The sequence below is a fragment of the Cucumis sativus genome, unplaced genomic scaffold (genome assembly GCF_000004075.3).
Source record: "Cucumis sativus cultivar 9930 unplaced genomic scaffold, Cucumber_9930_V3 scaffold31, whole genome shotgun sequence".
NCBI classification, from domain to species: Eukaryota; Viridiplantae; Streptophyta; class Magnoliopsida; order Cucurbitales; family Cucurbitaceae; genus Cucumis; species Cucumis sativus.
Window position 1 is genome coordinate 868,155 of NW_022279546.1, and position 16,967 is coordinate 885,121.

General features: G+C 32.9%; 1 long non-coding RNA gene across 1 annotated transcript; it reads right to left on the reverse strand.

Moving 5' to 3' along the window:
• Nucleotides 1–1,635: 1,635 nt before the first annotated feature.
• On the reverse strand, nt 1,636–2,721 carry LOC116405776. The gene is made up of 3 exons (XR_004218866.1): nt 2,589–2,721; nt 1,865–1,934; nt 1,636–1,783 (listed from the first exon to the last, which is right to left on the reverse strand). It is a non-coding gene; the product is annotated as an uncharacterized LOC116405776 (long non-coding RNA).
• Between the last annotated feature and the right edge of the window lie 14,246 nt (nt 2,722–16,967).

A 16,967-nucleotide genomic window follows, 5' to 3' on the forward strand; every position in this document is an offset into this window, starting at 1 on the left:
AGTGATGAGATTCTTCCAATTTTAAAATAATAATTTCGTTATCTTGATGTTTAAGCCATTAATGTTATTTTGAGATAAAAATAGCGAACAAGTTGATATTTTTTAATTTTGAATTCAATTAAGGTTATTTTGATACAAAATCTATGTTGAGATTCTCAAATTCTGAAAAATAATAATTTTGTTATTTTGAAATTCAAATTCAATTGGGTTATTTTGAAATTAGTAAGATTGAATAAAGTTATTAAAATATTGAATCAATTAGTTGAGTCCCAAGATATTAAAAAAAAGTTGCAATATGGATTGATGTATATTTTTCAAGTAAAAATTAATTAAAAGCTGATAAATGACATAAATTAATTACAACGTAGAAACTAAATAATTACAGTTGGAGAAGGTGGATATTTTGTAAAATACCATGCACGTGCAAAAAATGTTATTTGCTAAAATTCAAAAGAAAAAATAGTTTTTCCATTTTTAAAATAACCCATAGAAAAGTTGTTATATCTCTTATAACAAAGAGTGTGGATCTACAGGTCCATATTCGACTTATTTTTTGTTGGTAAAATTGCATAAAACCGCATTATATTGAAATAATGACACTCTTAAACCAATATTGATAGAAATTATAATTTAATTAATGTTTTTAAATCAAATGAACATGATTTTTACTCCTAAACATAATTATTGTAATTGTTTTTTAATCTTAATTCATTTACACATCTTTGTGCATATGTGTGCGTGTGCGTGCGCGTGTGCATGTGTATGCGCGTGTCCGTGTGTGCGCATGTGCACGTGTGTGTGTGTCTATGTGTGCGTGCGTGCGTGTGTATGTGTGTGCTCGTGTGCTTGTATACGAACAAGTTGATATTTCTTAATAGTTGATATTCAAGTCATTAATATTATTTTGAGATAAAGATATCGAACAAGTTGATATTTTTTAATTTTGAAATTCAATTAAGGTTATTTTGATACAAAATCTATCGTTGAGATTCTCAAATACTATTAAATTATAATTTTGTTATTTTGAAATTCAAATTCAATTTGGTTATTTTGAAGTTAGTAAGATTGAATAAAATTATTAAAATGTTAATTCTCAAATTATATAAATTTGGTTACACTAGAAGAAATTTTCCATTCAATATCGGTTTAAAATCGACATTAATGATCTTTGGTGTCAGTTCGGAACGACATTAATGATCTTTGGTGTCAGTTCGGAACTGACATCTATGCTACCGTTATTAAAGGCCTTTAATGTCGTTTTTGCTTTGATGTCGGTTTAAAAACGATATCAAATGCATCAGTAATGTCGGTATGGTCATTGATGTTGGTTTAAAACCGACATTTTTTATGGTGCTATTGTTGACCTTTAGTGTCGGTTTGCCTTTGATATCGTTTTTAAACCGACATTAAAGTCTTGTTTTTGGATCTATTTTTACAAAAAAAAAATATAATTATTGCATTATTGTTCATTTTTTATAAACTGACATTAGATACGTGTAAATAAATATTTTTTTCTCACACCAACAAATCAATAAAATTAATATTATTTTAGGAACTACAATATTTTTCTTTTACATTTGTATATAGAAAATGAAATCTTAATATTGCGTTTGTATATACATTCTATTATAATACATGAAACTAGATCCTAATACAAGACTTAAATAAGAAATCTTAAACGCTTTCACAATCTTCAACTTCAACAATTGCTTCCATCTACTTAGCTTAGCTTGGCTGGCTATCTAAGACCAAAATATACTTTACAACCTGGGGAAGATTAAATCTAGAATTTGCAAAATTAGTACATATTATTTAAAATCAAACTAAACATACTGCAATCTAAATGTGGAAAATTAAAAATTACCACAAAGTTTCAGTAGAGTAAATAATGTAGCAGCAACAAAGAAGACAATTGAAATGGCAACCCAAAAGTGCTGCAAAAATAAAGAAGAAAATAAGCTTTGATCAAACAACTCATTAAGAAGAAGAAAATAACCTAATTTGGTTCTTCAAAGATCTATAAGAAAAAGAGGAATACAACTAAAGAATAATTATACCATCCTCGACTCTTACTTCAAAGCAAATTTTGAATGTTCAATTTAGCAATGCTAGTCTATAGGCTTCTTACTCTTAATTGTATAAATTTACCCATCAATAGCAACATTGTTTTTATAGAGAAAGTTAAACAATGGAGATGATAAATAATCTTACAAACTCCTATTGGATCGTTTTTCTTTTCAAATGAAAATAGTTAATTTATTTCATTTATGGAAGGTGAAAATCTCAAATATATAGTAAAAGAACATGGAATATAAGGAAGCCCATAAAAAGAAGAGACTCCACTAGCTAGGTATTGATCAAAGATAAATATATGGATAAATAGATGCAACCTACAAATATATCAAAACAGACTAATACTCAAACTAAACTAAAGAAAACAAAAACATTTACTACTAAAAGATAAAATAAAACACAATTCAAAACAATTAATTACCAAGATTGATCTCAATCGAAAACCAAAACGCATCACATTATGAAGATATTGTGCTTCACATAACACTCCAAATAGCTATACCAAAATTACTTACTCTACATTTTCCATTTTGGCAAATCCACCTACAAGAATGCTAGTTACCAAGCTCATTTCTATGCCTTCTCTTCTTTCATTTTTCTAACAAAAGATAGTATGAATAAGGCTGCACATTTGAAAAAATAAAGACAATTAATAATCAATAATGCTACCTAGCAGTCACAAGTTAACAATCAAATGAAGAAACCCAAGGATTTTTGCGGCGGAAGCACGATGAAGATTGGTCGCCGTTCGCGATCTAGGGTCACAGATTGAGAAGAGAAAAAATTAGAAACCAACTTGGAGAGAAAGAAAAGAAAAATTGATAGGGAAAGAGTAGAGTAAGAAAGAGAGGAAAAATTTAGTTTTTAAAACCTAACAATTTTTTAAAAAGAAATTAAAAATGGGGGGTCATTAATGTTAGTTTTTACAAAATACAAAAAATTAAAAAAAAAATAAAACTGGCTGATCATTAATGTCGATTTAAAAACGACATTAAACCCTTATCATTAATGTCGGTTTGATCCACCTTTTCAAAAACGACAATAAAGATAATTTTTCATTTTTTTCACCTGACACTACAACCCAGATTTGTTGTAGTGTTATTATGGGTTGATGTATCTTTTTCAGATAAAAAATGCTATTTGCTAAAATTCAAAAGAAAAAGTTGTTTTGTCATTTTTTAAAATGACCCATAAAAACATTATTATATCTCTTATGACAAAGAGTGTGGATTTACTAGTCCATATTTGACTTGTTTTTTGTTGGTAAAATTGGATAAGATCGCATTATATTGATATAATTACACTAATGACACTCTTAAATCAATATTAATAGAAATTATAATTTAATTAATGTTATTAAGTTAAATGAATATAGTTTAAAAGTCATTCTAAACACAATTAATGTAATTGTTTTTTAAATTTAATTCATTTTCACATCTTTGTGCATATGTACGTGTGTGCGTGTGTGTGTGCACATGTGCGAGTGCGCGTTTGCCCGTGCGGATTGATGTGCGTGTGCGTATGTGTGTGTGCGTGTGTGCATGTGTGCATGTGTGTGTAGATGTGTGTATGCATGTGTGAATGTGTGCGTGCGTTCATGCGTGTGTTCGTGTGTGTGCATGCACATGTGCTTGTGTGTGTGGGTGTGTGCATATGCTTGTGTGTGCATGTCACAGTGTGCGTGTGCCCATGTGGGTGTGTGTGTGTGTGCGTGTCTGTGACTGCACATGTGCCCGTGTGGGTGGATGTGCGCGTGCGCGTGCGTGCATGTGTGTGTGGATGTGTGCAAATGTGCATGTGTCCGTGTGGGTGGGTGTGCGCGTGCGTGCATGTGTGTGTGGATGTGTGCAAATGTGCATATGTCCGTGTGGGTGGGTGTGCGTGTGTGTGTGTGTGCACGTGCGTTCATGTGTGTGTTCGTGTGCGTGCATGCGCATGTGCCTGTGTAGGTGGGTGTGGGTGTGTGTGAGTGCGCATGTGCCCGTATGGGTGGACGTGCGTTCATGCGTGTGTTCATGTGTGTGCATGCGCATGTGCGCATGTATGTGGGTGTGTACGTATGCGTGTGCGCGTGTGTGTGCTTGTGTGTGTGTGTGAAAGTGTGCGTGTGTCTGTGTGGGTGTGTGTGTGCTCGTGTGTGTGAGTGCGTATGTGTCCGTGTGGGTGAGTGTGCATGTACGCATGCGTGCATGTGTGTGGGTGTGTGTGTGTGCATGTGTGCAAGTGCGCATATGTTTGTGTGGGTGGGTGTGTGTATGTTCGTACATGTGTGTGTGTGCGCGTGCGTGTCTGGATGTGTGCTTGCGTTCATGCGTGTGTTCGTGTGCGTGCATGTGTGTGTGTGCATGTGTGCAAGTGCGCATATGTTTGTGTGGGTGGGTGTGTGTATGTTCGTACATGTGTGTGTGTGCGCGTGCGTGTCTGGATGTGTGCGTGCGTTCATGCGTGTGTTCGTGTGCGTGCATGCGCATGGGCGTGCATGTGTGTGGGTGTATGCATGTGCGTGTGCGAGTGCACGTGTGCCAATGTGGGTGGGTGTACGTGTGCTTGTGTGTGTATGAGTGCACATACGCCTGTGTGGGTGTGCGTGCGTGCATGTGTGTCGATGCGTGTGTGCCCATGTGGGTGGGTGTGCGTGTGCGAGTGCATGTGTGTGCACGTGTGTGCGCGTGCGTATGTGTTTGTGTGTGTGCATGCGTATTTGTGCGTGTACGTGTGCTTGTACGCGCATGTGTTTGTGTATGCGTGTGCATGTGTGCGTGTGTGCATATGTGTGTGCACACTGCCTTCACATGGATGTCAAAGAAGCAACCCATTGTTACTCTCTCTACGTGTGAAGCATAATATGTGGTTGCTACCTCATGTAACTTGGTTGAGAAATCTATTAAAGGAGTTATGATATTGCCAAAAGAAGAGCCAACCAGAAGTTTTCATAGATAACAAATCAACAATTGCTTTGGCCAAAAACTAGTTTTCCACAACCAGAATAAAGCACATTGATACACATTATTATTATATTAGAGAGTGCATCAGAAGAAAGGAAGTATAGTTAGAGTGCGTGAAGACTCGTGATCCAGTAGCCAACATTTTCACTAAGCCTCTTAAAAAAGAAGAATTCACAAAATTGAGAGACATGCTTGGAGTAACAAAATCAAGTTTAAGAGAGGATGTTGAAATATAAACTTGATTTTGGGTTTAACAATATTTAGGCATAGCCCAAATAAAAGCCAAATTTCTATAAAGTATTAATTACTATAATATTCTAGATAAATCAATTGTAGGAGATATTTAGAGAAGATTGAAGATACATTTAGAAAATATAAGAAATGAGTGTAATTGTAAAGAATATTCTAGAGAGTCATTTGTAACCGTTAAATAAAGAATGTGTTGCCAAAATCCTAGCCATTCATTTAGGAGTGACAACTAGGATAAATAAGAGGGATGTCCTTCGACTTGTATTAAGTCAAAAAAATAGAAGTGTCTAATAACACAAGTAGCCTCTTATCTCAATTCTCTCTTCCAAATTTCTTCCAACCTCCAAAAATCCTTTCCAACAGTGTATCATTGTATGAGTTAGTAGTAGTAGAAAGAGGAGGGCGATATTTGTTGGCTTCATCCCGTCTTTTAGGCTTATAGAAGGTAGTTTGGGAGGGGGTGTTCACTAAAGTTGATGCCAAATCTTTGTTTTTGGAGGCATAAAAAAATGATGAAATTGTTAAGCAACTCTTAGAAAACAATACAATTTGACATTTTATAGTTGAGGAATTGATCTGAAGATTGATAAGCTTATTTGCTTGGACTAAAAAAGTTTGTTTAATTTTTTTAAAAAATGAAAATGGCTACAATTAGGTTTTTCTCCCAGCGTTACTAAAGTTTGATTGAAATGCCTTCAGATTTAAATTTCTAAATGGTTTGTTGAATTAGTGTTTAATTATCTCATAGGTTAACTGTCGCTCTTACTATTGATGCGTGACTACAATTGGTATGTCTGAAAGTGAAACCTAAACCTTTCCTTCACTAGAAGAAATATGGGCTTTAGTGTCAGGTGAAAAAAATGAAAATTTGGCTTTAATGTCATTTCTGAAAAGACGGATCATTAATGTCGGTTTTAAATCGACATTAATGATATTTCCATTTTTAATTTTTAAATTTTTTTTTATTATGTGAAAACTGACATTAAAGACCCTTCCCCTTTTTAATTTCTTTTTTAATTTTTTTAAGTTGTAAAAATTAAATTTCCCTCTCTCTCTTACTTTACCCATTCCTATCAAAATTTTCTCTCTCGATTTCGAATTTCCTTCTCCCTTCTCTTCTCATTCTATGACCTAAAACTCATCGTCGTCTTTGTGCCCATAATTCATCCCAATCGCCGTCGTGGCTAAAACTCTTCCTTCAAGTCTTTCTCCGTCGCCATTGTGCTTTGGCTATCGAGAAACGCCTCTGTTGTGCTCAATCATCTTCGACCATTCGCAGTCGCCCAAAACTCTTCCTTCAAGTCTTTCCCAGTCACAGTCGCCGTCGTGCTTCCGCCGCAAGAGTCCCTCGTGTCCAATCATCTTCAAATCCACCACCATAGCCACCACCGTGCCCAGCCATTGCAACCATCGCGTGCCCAGCCGTCATCTTCGGCTAGCACAGGGCAGACCAAGACAGAGGGCAACTCAACCCGTGAATACCAATCTGGTATTACTTCATCAGACATTGGACGAAAGGGAGTGGACTACAGAGGCCCTTTCGAGCCTTCTTCTGGAGGTTCAAAGAATTTTCATACGCTTTTTTTTAGGCATCAAAATAGATCATTGAATCAATCTTTAGTAGGTTCTAATTTCTGTTGTCTGCTTTTTGTTATTAACATATTGGTATGTGGATTTAGTTTGGTAAGAAAATGTAATGGTAAATAGAGAGTTGATTTGGAAGATATGAAGAGGAAGTGGGCAGTGGGTTAATGGAGATTGGGGTTTAAAGGTAAAGAAGGAAAGTACCAAAGAGAGTGAAGAAATGAAATAGTGAATGATAAATATAAAAGGTAACTACAAATAAGAGAAAGGGAGAGATTTAGTTTAGCATTGTTTGGAAATTGGAACGTAATATTCACTTCTCTATTTTCCTCAATTTAATTTAGGATTAACTTTTGAGACATTTTTCACTGACTTCGTGTTATTAACATATTGGTATCTGGATTATTTTGGTAAGAAAATGTAATGGTAAATAGATAGTGTTGATTTGGAACTTATGGAGATGTAGTGAGAAGTGTGTTAATGGAGATTGAGGTTAATAGGGTGAAGACTAGATTTATATTAAGTGTGTTATAGGGACTGTAAGTTCATCTTTTGTTTTTAAACATATAATAATTATTTGTGTTTTATTTCTATTTCTCTAATCTTAAAATGTTCTTATTAATTCTTATACTTTAGTTTATGTAGTAGTAATCTTTGTTTATTTCAAGTTTGGAAATTTATTTGACAAAGGTTTAATGTTGGAGACTACACTTGTAACATCTCGAACTCTAGGGTACCTTATTATATATATGTGTGTATATATATCTTTTTTTTTAGAAAAGAAGTTAAGGGAGAAAGAGATTTGGAAGGTTAAGATAATAATAATATACATTTAATAATATTGTTATTGTTGGAATTTTTTGTCCTAAAACTCGTAGTTTGTAAATCATATTCTATTCAATAAAGTTGTTATTGAGAAATTAAATATTATAATCTTAAATCCAATAAATCAAAGTTCCAAGGCTATTTTTTGAATAAACTTGAACTTTATGTGTAAACATAAACGTGGATCAAGTTCGAGTATATAGCCTAAATAGTCTATAGTATATGAAATAAAGGTTGGGCGCCTTATTTTGAGAGACTATGGATGCGGCCCACTTTGTTGTACAAACGAAGTGATCCTAATCGTTCATGTAGAGACATGAAAGTGGGGGCATCCTATGTAAAATGTTTACATAAGACTGAACCATGAATTAGTCATTTTTACGTTATAACACCGTTTACTGTTTAAAACTGACTATCTCAATTACTGATGACCTAGGTAACTTAGTCTTAATCCTGAGTTAACTATGAACTCCTGTTCATACGAGATTATCCTTAGATCTGCATAGGTGAGGGCAGCTCATCAGCGTTGGCCCAATAAGCCTCCCATTTCAGGGGTAAGATCGGGTGGATAGCTGGGAACATAGGGTACAAGATGGAATTCACTCCTACCCGCTTTAGGGTTAGTAGATAGGTTGCTCTCTTAAGCACTGAATCCAAGTCTTGAACAAGGGGCCCCACCCTCTCATTGGCCCGAGAGGGATTAAGTTTATAGGTTGAACCTTAAACCAATTGTTCAATAGTGGATTAGTGGGACTTAAGGAGCAAGATGTAATCTTGGGGGTAAAACGGTATTTTGACCCAGCCAAGGTTACGAGCAACCTGTGAAGGATTAACTTACTGATTATGGTTTTATCAAATGGACACAAATATATCTATAGTGAGGGGAGTGCAACTACGGGACTTTAGTGGAATGACCCGTTAGTTAACGAATGTTGATTAACTCGGTTTAAAAGAGTTTAGCTAGTTAATCTTGAATCGTTGGAGCCCATGATCTATAGGTCCATTAGGTTCCTCTGCTAGCTCATATGGATTAAACTTAGAACAGTGTGATGAAATAAGTCGAATTGTTCGAATAGGGAGAAGAAAGGAAAACCGACATATACAGTGATATAATCGTCGGTCTTCTAATTAGAAATAGAGCTTTATGTTTTACATACTATAAGTATGAATGTGGATTCATACTAAGAAGCTCGGAATTGGTCAAAAATAGTAAAAAGTCAAAATGTTGACTTTTGACTTTGAAAAGTCAAACTTTGACCGGCCTTATATTCAAATGTGATTTGAATTTTGGAAAAATGAATGCGGATTCATGCTCGGGAGGTTGGAATTAGTCAAGACGGACAAAATGGTAAAAAGTCAAAATATTGACTTTTGACTTAGAAAAGTCAAAGTTTGACTTTTGACTAGAAAAATCTAATGACCATTTTACCCTTGGACTAAGTTAGTGGGAAAATCCAACATTTTGTTGGATAATCCCACTAACTCTTAGTGGGATATGTGGCTATATGAGATATAGACACCTAGCCCACTAAGTTCCACTAATTGTTAGTGGAATATTAGGTGTTGAGATTTGGCAATTGAATTGCATGCATTTTTGCATGTAATTAGGCTATAAATAGAGATGTTTTCAAATGTTGAAGGACTTTTGCCTCTTTTATCATTTTCATAATCTCAACAAAAGAAAAAAGAAAGCTTCCAATCTCATTTTATCTCCATTACTTTCTACACCAAAATTGGGTCCCACAACCCGATTCTTTGTCTAGAGGATAGCAGTTGAGTACTAGTGGTGGTCTCGGGTAGAATTGGTAAGAAGACATCAAACCTTTTGTAAGCTTCAAAGGTAATACTTCTTAAAACCCTAATTTGATTAGTTTATGGTTACATGTTAATTGTGGCAATTAGGGTAGAAATTCGATTCTTTTTCCGCTGTGCATGACTTAGTTCTATCAGTTATAATTTTTTTTAAATCATTAAGTTAAATAAAGAAAAAGGAAATAAAAAAAAAAAGAAAAGAAAATCAAAGATTTTCTTTCTCTCTCCTCTCTCTCTCTCTCTCGCACGTCCCTTCCCCGTTTTTCTTTTTCTTTCTTTTTCTCTTCCTTTTCCTCACATCTTCCAGCCGCCCCACCCCTCTTTTTCTTTTCATCTCCGATTCACGAAGCCGCCGACCGGAGGTTCTTCCACCGTTCAGATCCACGACAGCCACCGCCTCCCTCTGATTATGCTTTTGGGGTTGAGATGTTTATTAAAAATGGGTTGAAACATTCAAAGATGTCGAACGTCATGACTTGTCCTTGTTTAAAATGCGTAAATGCAAAGACTTTAGATGTGAATACAATTAGAGATCAATTATTTTTTTAACGACATCGAGTGGGGAAGAAATTCTTGTACAAACCATCATGTTCTTATACAACAGTTGCTACTTGTGGCAATTCATGGTATTTTATGAAACATGTAAGACTTGTAATTGTTCGACTATGCTTCTTCTTTAATGCTATATGTAAGAAGACAGTTGGTTCATCACAATTAAAAGGAATGCAAGAAGATGTTGTTGTCACTCTATGCCTATTAGAGAAGTATGTTCCACCATCATTTTTTACCATAATGGTACACCTTGTTGTGCATCTCATAAGAGAAATTGAGTTATGTGGACCTGTTCATCTAAGGTGGATGTATCCTTTTGAACGATACATGAAAGTTTTGAAAAATTATGTGTGAAACAGAAATCGACCAGAAGGATGTATGGTAGAAAATTATATTGTTGAAGAGGCTATAGAGTTCTGTTCAAAATTTATGGTGGGTGCTAGCACTATTGGACTAAACTCATCTGTAATAAAAGCATATTCAAACGTGGATAGATCATTATCAGCTTCTTCTTTTATCAGACCGATTAAGGAGCAGTTAGATCAAGCTCATCTTTACGTTATTCAAAATGTAAACGAAGTTCTACCATACATTGAGTACGTTCTAAATCCCATCTATTCTCATTTTACATAAGTTGGTTATGTAATTACCTAATAATTTTGTTATTTCTGACAGAAAAAATATGGAGAGTTTGTGTCAGCTTAACTGAGTAAATATAGAAGTAAAAAATGGATTCAAGAAGAGCATAATCGAACATTCAGTCGGTGGTTGTCCACACGGGTAATTACTAGAACCATACACTTTCATGTTTATTTTAGATCTAAACTAATCATATCCAATATATTTTGTAGGTTGCCCTCGCTCTCGAAGTTCCTAAAAATTCCATCACGCCTTCCTTAAGATGGATAGCTCATGGACCTTCTCCACATGTGGCTACATATTCTGATTACATGATCACGGTTGCATTATTTCATGGGAGTAGATGTAGAGACAATATTTGGAAAAGTTCTTTTCAACCTTTTATGCTACTAGTGTGAGGAAGAAAATCTATGGCATCACACAAGGAAAGGATGAATCACTTTACGATTATTGGGGGAGATACTTGGCTTAGTGCCAAGTTTTTCATCATTAGGTACATAACCATATGTTGATTCAATATTTATATGGGTGATTGTTGCAATGAGATAAAATGATTATTGATGTGGAGGCATGAGGTGCTCTTAAGGATAATACGACAACTAAAGTAAATAAATTGATTTCACTTTGAAATGTAAATTTATTTGGTCCCTTCCTAGTATGTAAAGGGTATTAAGGTTATTATATATTGACTGTAATTTGAAATGTTCATATTTACTTTGAAAATTAGTATAATGTATGGTGATATATTATAATATAAAATTTATCTTTTAATTGAACTTTATTATATAAATTTAATTTTGTATATGATTTAAAATTAATTTATGAAATAATAAATATTTGAATGAGTTCAAATATTAATTTAATATGAATTAAATTTGTAATAAAACTATAGATTAAAATTTAATACGTATATGATACAAATTCAAACAATAGGTTATGAGAGAAATTCATATATGAGTATGATTCAAATCTATATTAAATCAAATATAAAATATTTAATTTAGAAATTAAATAATTGAAGAATTAATTAATAATTTAGTTTAATTCTATTTAATTAAATTCAAACTATTGGTTATGTGAGAGATATTCATTTAAATGTGATTTAAATGAAATATTAATTAAATGTGATTTAAATAATTATTATATATTAACTAATTATTTTAGTGCTAATCAAATTTAAGTGGAATTTTCAAATATACTAATTAAATTGAAACTAATTAGCATAATAATTAAATTCTCTATAGCACATTTGAGTCTTTTTGTAAATAGTTTCAATTTTTTGCTATATTTTGTAAATAGTTTTAACTTTTTTGCTATTTGTGATCATTAATTTAAATTAAGATAATAACTTCCATATGTGGGTGTTATTTAGAGAATGTGGGATGCTCCCGTATTCCTTTATCCAAGTGGCGGTGATTTCCAATTAAATATTAATTAGATTAATTTAAGAGTAATTTACATAAATGTAGAAAAATCTAAAATATTTATGGTTCGTATAACAAAATAAGAAAAGTCCATGATGCGAGATTATTTTTTCACAAATTCCATAGACGTCCTTGCGATTTATATCTTCTTTGTGATTTATTAATAACGGGTCATCTCGATGCAATTAAGGTCGAGATCGAATAACTAAAGGCAAAAAAATTTCATTTCGGAGCATCTCAATGTAATGTATGCCCAAGATTAAATAGAATAAAGACAGAATTCTTTCATCCCGAGCCATTTCAGTGCAATTAAGGCCTGAGATCGAATAACTAAAGGCAGAAGTCTTTCATAATGTAGCATCTTAGGACAATGTATGCTCGAGACTGAATAAAATAAATGTAAATTTGTTTCATCCCAGGCCATCTCTCGGTGCAATTAAGGTTCAAGATCGAATAACTAAAGATAGAAGTCGATCGCTCCGGTTATTGAGGTGTTGTTTCTCTTCAACAATCAGGACTTAGTGTTACTAAATGGTGAATGAAAATTATACTCAATCTAGGCGATATATCACTAAGCATGTTAACTGCATGTGAATTGCTCACTAGACCTTCATATCGTGTGGCAACTAAGTCCTCTTGAGTACAAGTTTTCTTACTACTTGTCCAAGTGCAAGTGAAATGGTAGGTTTACTTGGGTGATCCCGGGTCGAACATAAGGAATTGATTCAAGATATTAATTTTAGGTATTACTTATTATCTAGGCAGTATAAAAGAATTAAAGAATAACGAATGGTATAAAAGAAATACAAGAACAAACTACCACTAGATATCTACGCTTAGAGATTCTATAAGAGGGAATATGGATGACAAAATAGAAATGGGAACTAACTTGTATGCAAGAAAGAGCAAAGGAATGTCTTTGCGTTATAATGCGATTAAGTAACATGACAACTTTAATAGGATATATCTCGCTCCATCAAAACTAATAATGAGATCTATACCAATTCAAAGCTGCTCCATCAAAACTAATAATGGACACAGTCATTTTCTCTGACTCACTCAGTTTGTGTATCTGAAAGTATCTCTCAGCCCTAAACAACCAAGAATCAGGATCATTTCCCACAAAAACTGGCATTTCAATTTTTTTAAATTTGCTTCGGTCGCCCGCAGAATCTTCACCCTCCAACTTGGTATGTTTTTCCTCATATTTTCCTCCCATCATCGTCCAATCACTGACATCAACCATGCTGTCAACTCACTTGATGATCCTTCTAGTACTTCTTCCATCGTTGTCTTCCCTTTGATCATTCCTTCAATATATTTCAACAGTGTTTCTGGTTGCTGTTGTTGCTTCTCAGCTTGTACTCCTAACCTCTCAATACTCTTCGCCAAAGATGACACGTTTTCCTTGATTGTTGGCAGATCATGTAATTCTGCTCGAATGCCGGATATTTCTTGATCTACCATTTCCAACTTTTCCTCAATTCGCTTTTGAGCCATGATATAGAACTTCACAGATTCGATTTCTCCGATACCAAAATGATAGAACACCAAATATCTTTTGTCTTGTCTACTCATTTTCAGCTTAATGAAGAGGCTCCTTTCCTATTTCAAAAAAAAAAAAAAAAAAAGGTAAATGTGTGATTCTTATAAAGTAAATTATCCTACAGATTAAAAGTTTGAACTTAGACTATTCCAAGTGCTTCACCAAATCTTAAATATTTGAACCAAGTGCACCAACTTTGCACAACACAACAATGTAAAACACATTAACTACTTTCTCTTTTATGCACATTTTATATCAAATAAAAATATTAGAAGGGAAAAAATGGAGAGAAAAAAAACATACTAACAACGATAAAATATAATAAGCTTCAATCGAAGAGAGAAGGTTTGAAGAACATAATTCAAAGGTTCCCAAAATCATATCATAATTAGAAAGCCAATACCAACCACCAATTCAAAGAGAACACCTAATCTACCATACAAAAGTCTAAATATAATATTTTTTTTTAATCTTGTGTTTTAGTGTATGATGCAAGTGAAGCAAAACAATATTACAATATAAGATCTTTTTACCCTGATATTTATTAATCAACTAAGAAAAATTTGCGTTCAAAGTTGACCAAGAATCCAAGACTTTCAATCGGCAAAGGTAATATTCTGAACATGGTAGTTGGATGTGTTCCCTTTAGCATACTATCTTAAATAATCACTTTTTGTTATTTGAGAAAAACTCCATTTTCTCTTATTACGGAAAAAGGATTTGATAATAGGTAAGTATAATTTAATAGAAATTCTAACTAAAGAGAACTAATTATAAAAGAAAATAACGTCTAAAAATAATAATTAAAAAAATAACTAAGGCAACTATACAATACAAATCTACACTTGGTAATCACAACTTTCGATCTTCCTTGTATGGAGTAACATTTTAAAGAGGCCGAACTAAGATAAAGATCTAAGCGAAAACTTCATCGATGGCATAAGAAAGATGGATGGAAACCTTATAATGATACATATTCTTACAATTCCAGATGTACGGGTGCTCGTGTGTGTTCAATAAAGTAAATAATAGAAAAAATTTCAAGCAAAAGCCAAGCATAATAAATTTCTATGACCATTAAGACATCCATATTCTTATCGCTTCTCTCCCACGTTTCACGAAGGCCCTCAGCCATCTGCCAATTCCATTTGAATTATTTTTGATAAAGCCCATTAAAAAAAAAAGTTCAAAATGCACTTTGAGACCTAAAATGACAACCAAGTATGCAAGTGAAACAAACTTAGTCTTAAACAAGTCTCAAAATGGCAATCAAGTGGGTAAGGTCAACAAACTTAGTATCTCTTGATTTGAAATTTGAAAAATATTTGTAAGGTGTGATAAATTCAAAATCAAATCATTTTATGTTTATGTTGTTGAATTTAAAGAAATCAAATGATTATAAATCAACTTTTAAAAAATTAAAAATTTGTTTCTAGACATCCATATTCTTACCGATTAAAATTCAACTTACATATTCTCTTTTTTACTTAATATCTAAAATTTACATATACTTTAAAATTTATTTCTTCTCTTTTCATTTTTTTTCTCAGCTTATAGTTTAGCATTGTTAGGTCGTTTTGAAAATTCAAGTGATACTCCAAGGTTATTCTTGGAATATTCTTTTACATTATATTTGTTAAATCACTATTTAATTTATTAAGAGCTTGATAAATAACCACTAAACTAAAACCATAGAGGATAATTGATAGACCACTAGTACATGTTCTATCACTAACTAACAGACGGTAAAACTTTGTTATATTTGTGAATATCTTCAGCAATTTTATCATTTAAGACAATTTTTCGTCTAATATCGACATGAACATCGTAAGAAAACTCAAATTAAGTAAGTTAAATTAAAAAAAAAATTGTATGAATGTTTCGAGAACCATTAATTATAAATTCAACATTTTTGAATGAAAAATTGGATTGGTTTGTGGTGACGGCTAACATGCATGTCTAACAATTATTTTCAATTTCTAATACTTTCATCCATTGCCAAAGTTGGAAACTAATGTTCACAATTTTTTTTATCTTATTAAATGAAATTTCACATTTCTTGAAAATTGTGAATTATAATTATTTGAAAAACAAAATATATTTTTTTTTGCTTTATCATTACTGACAATTTTATCTCAGTTTTTGCAGTAAAATTTGATTTTTTAGTCTAAATTTTAAAAACAAAATATTTGTTTTAGTTATAAAGAAATTGTTTTGGGTTTTAAATGAGCTTTATCACAAATAATTCAAATATATTTTAAATGGGTTTTTCTTCACTAAATCCTTTATAGTTTTTCCCTCATCTCCCCTTCTCTCTCACTCACGTTTCCCTCAATCAAATATGAATACTACGGCTGGAGTTTTATGAAAAAACCAAAGCCCCTTATTGGATTTGAACCGATGACTTACGCCTTACCATGACGTTACTCTACCACTGAGTTAAAAAGGCCTATTTGATTCAATTTCTGAGTAAGTCACTAGCCACGATGAGTCTAGTGTATATAATTCTTATAAATTATAAATAATAAGATATGTACATAAATATATCTTATCCACATAGTCGCTCATTGAGGAACTGGATTTATCTAATGAGTATAGGTAAAATGGTTTTTTATATTGGATTTATCAATGCAATGAATTGTTTCATCATAAGACCGATCCCTAATTAAATTGATGAGCCTCATCCTAACGAAATGAACTTGATTCATACATGTACACACACGAATTGAACATAGATACATTCATCGAATCGTTGATAAAGCAATTCTACTTGGCGAGGAAAAAATTTTCAATAACTTGTTGATCCCTATCCCCAGATTTTAAAGATTTTTTTTTTGAATATTTATTATTTTTGTTTATTTTAGACGTTTCTTCTAATCACTACTAATCACTATTTTCATTTGATATTCTATAATAAGTAATATAACTATATATTCCAATTTGCAAATTTATGTATATTATTTAAATTAAATAAATAAAAAAAAGAAATTAAATAAATAAAAAAAAAATGCAATTGAATTTTAAATAAAAGAATTTCTTCCCCTACTTCTTCTCTAACGGCTCTTTCTCTCTACTTTCTCGTCCTCTCCCCTTCTCTTATCTTCTTCGTCTTCCTCAAAATCGCGATTCACGGCCATCTTCTTCTCCTAGCCCTAACAGCGCTGGATTTCTCAACTGTCGATCGAGTGACAATCATGCCTGCCTGCTTGACAAAGCCTTTTCGGTCTACCAATAAAGGAAAAGCGATTGCTGGTGACACGAAAGCTGTGCTCGACGCTCTTTTTCCTATTCCACTGCGCGTCGTGGTCTTTCCCTTGC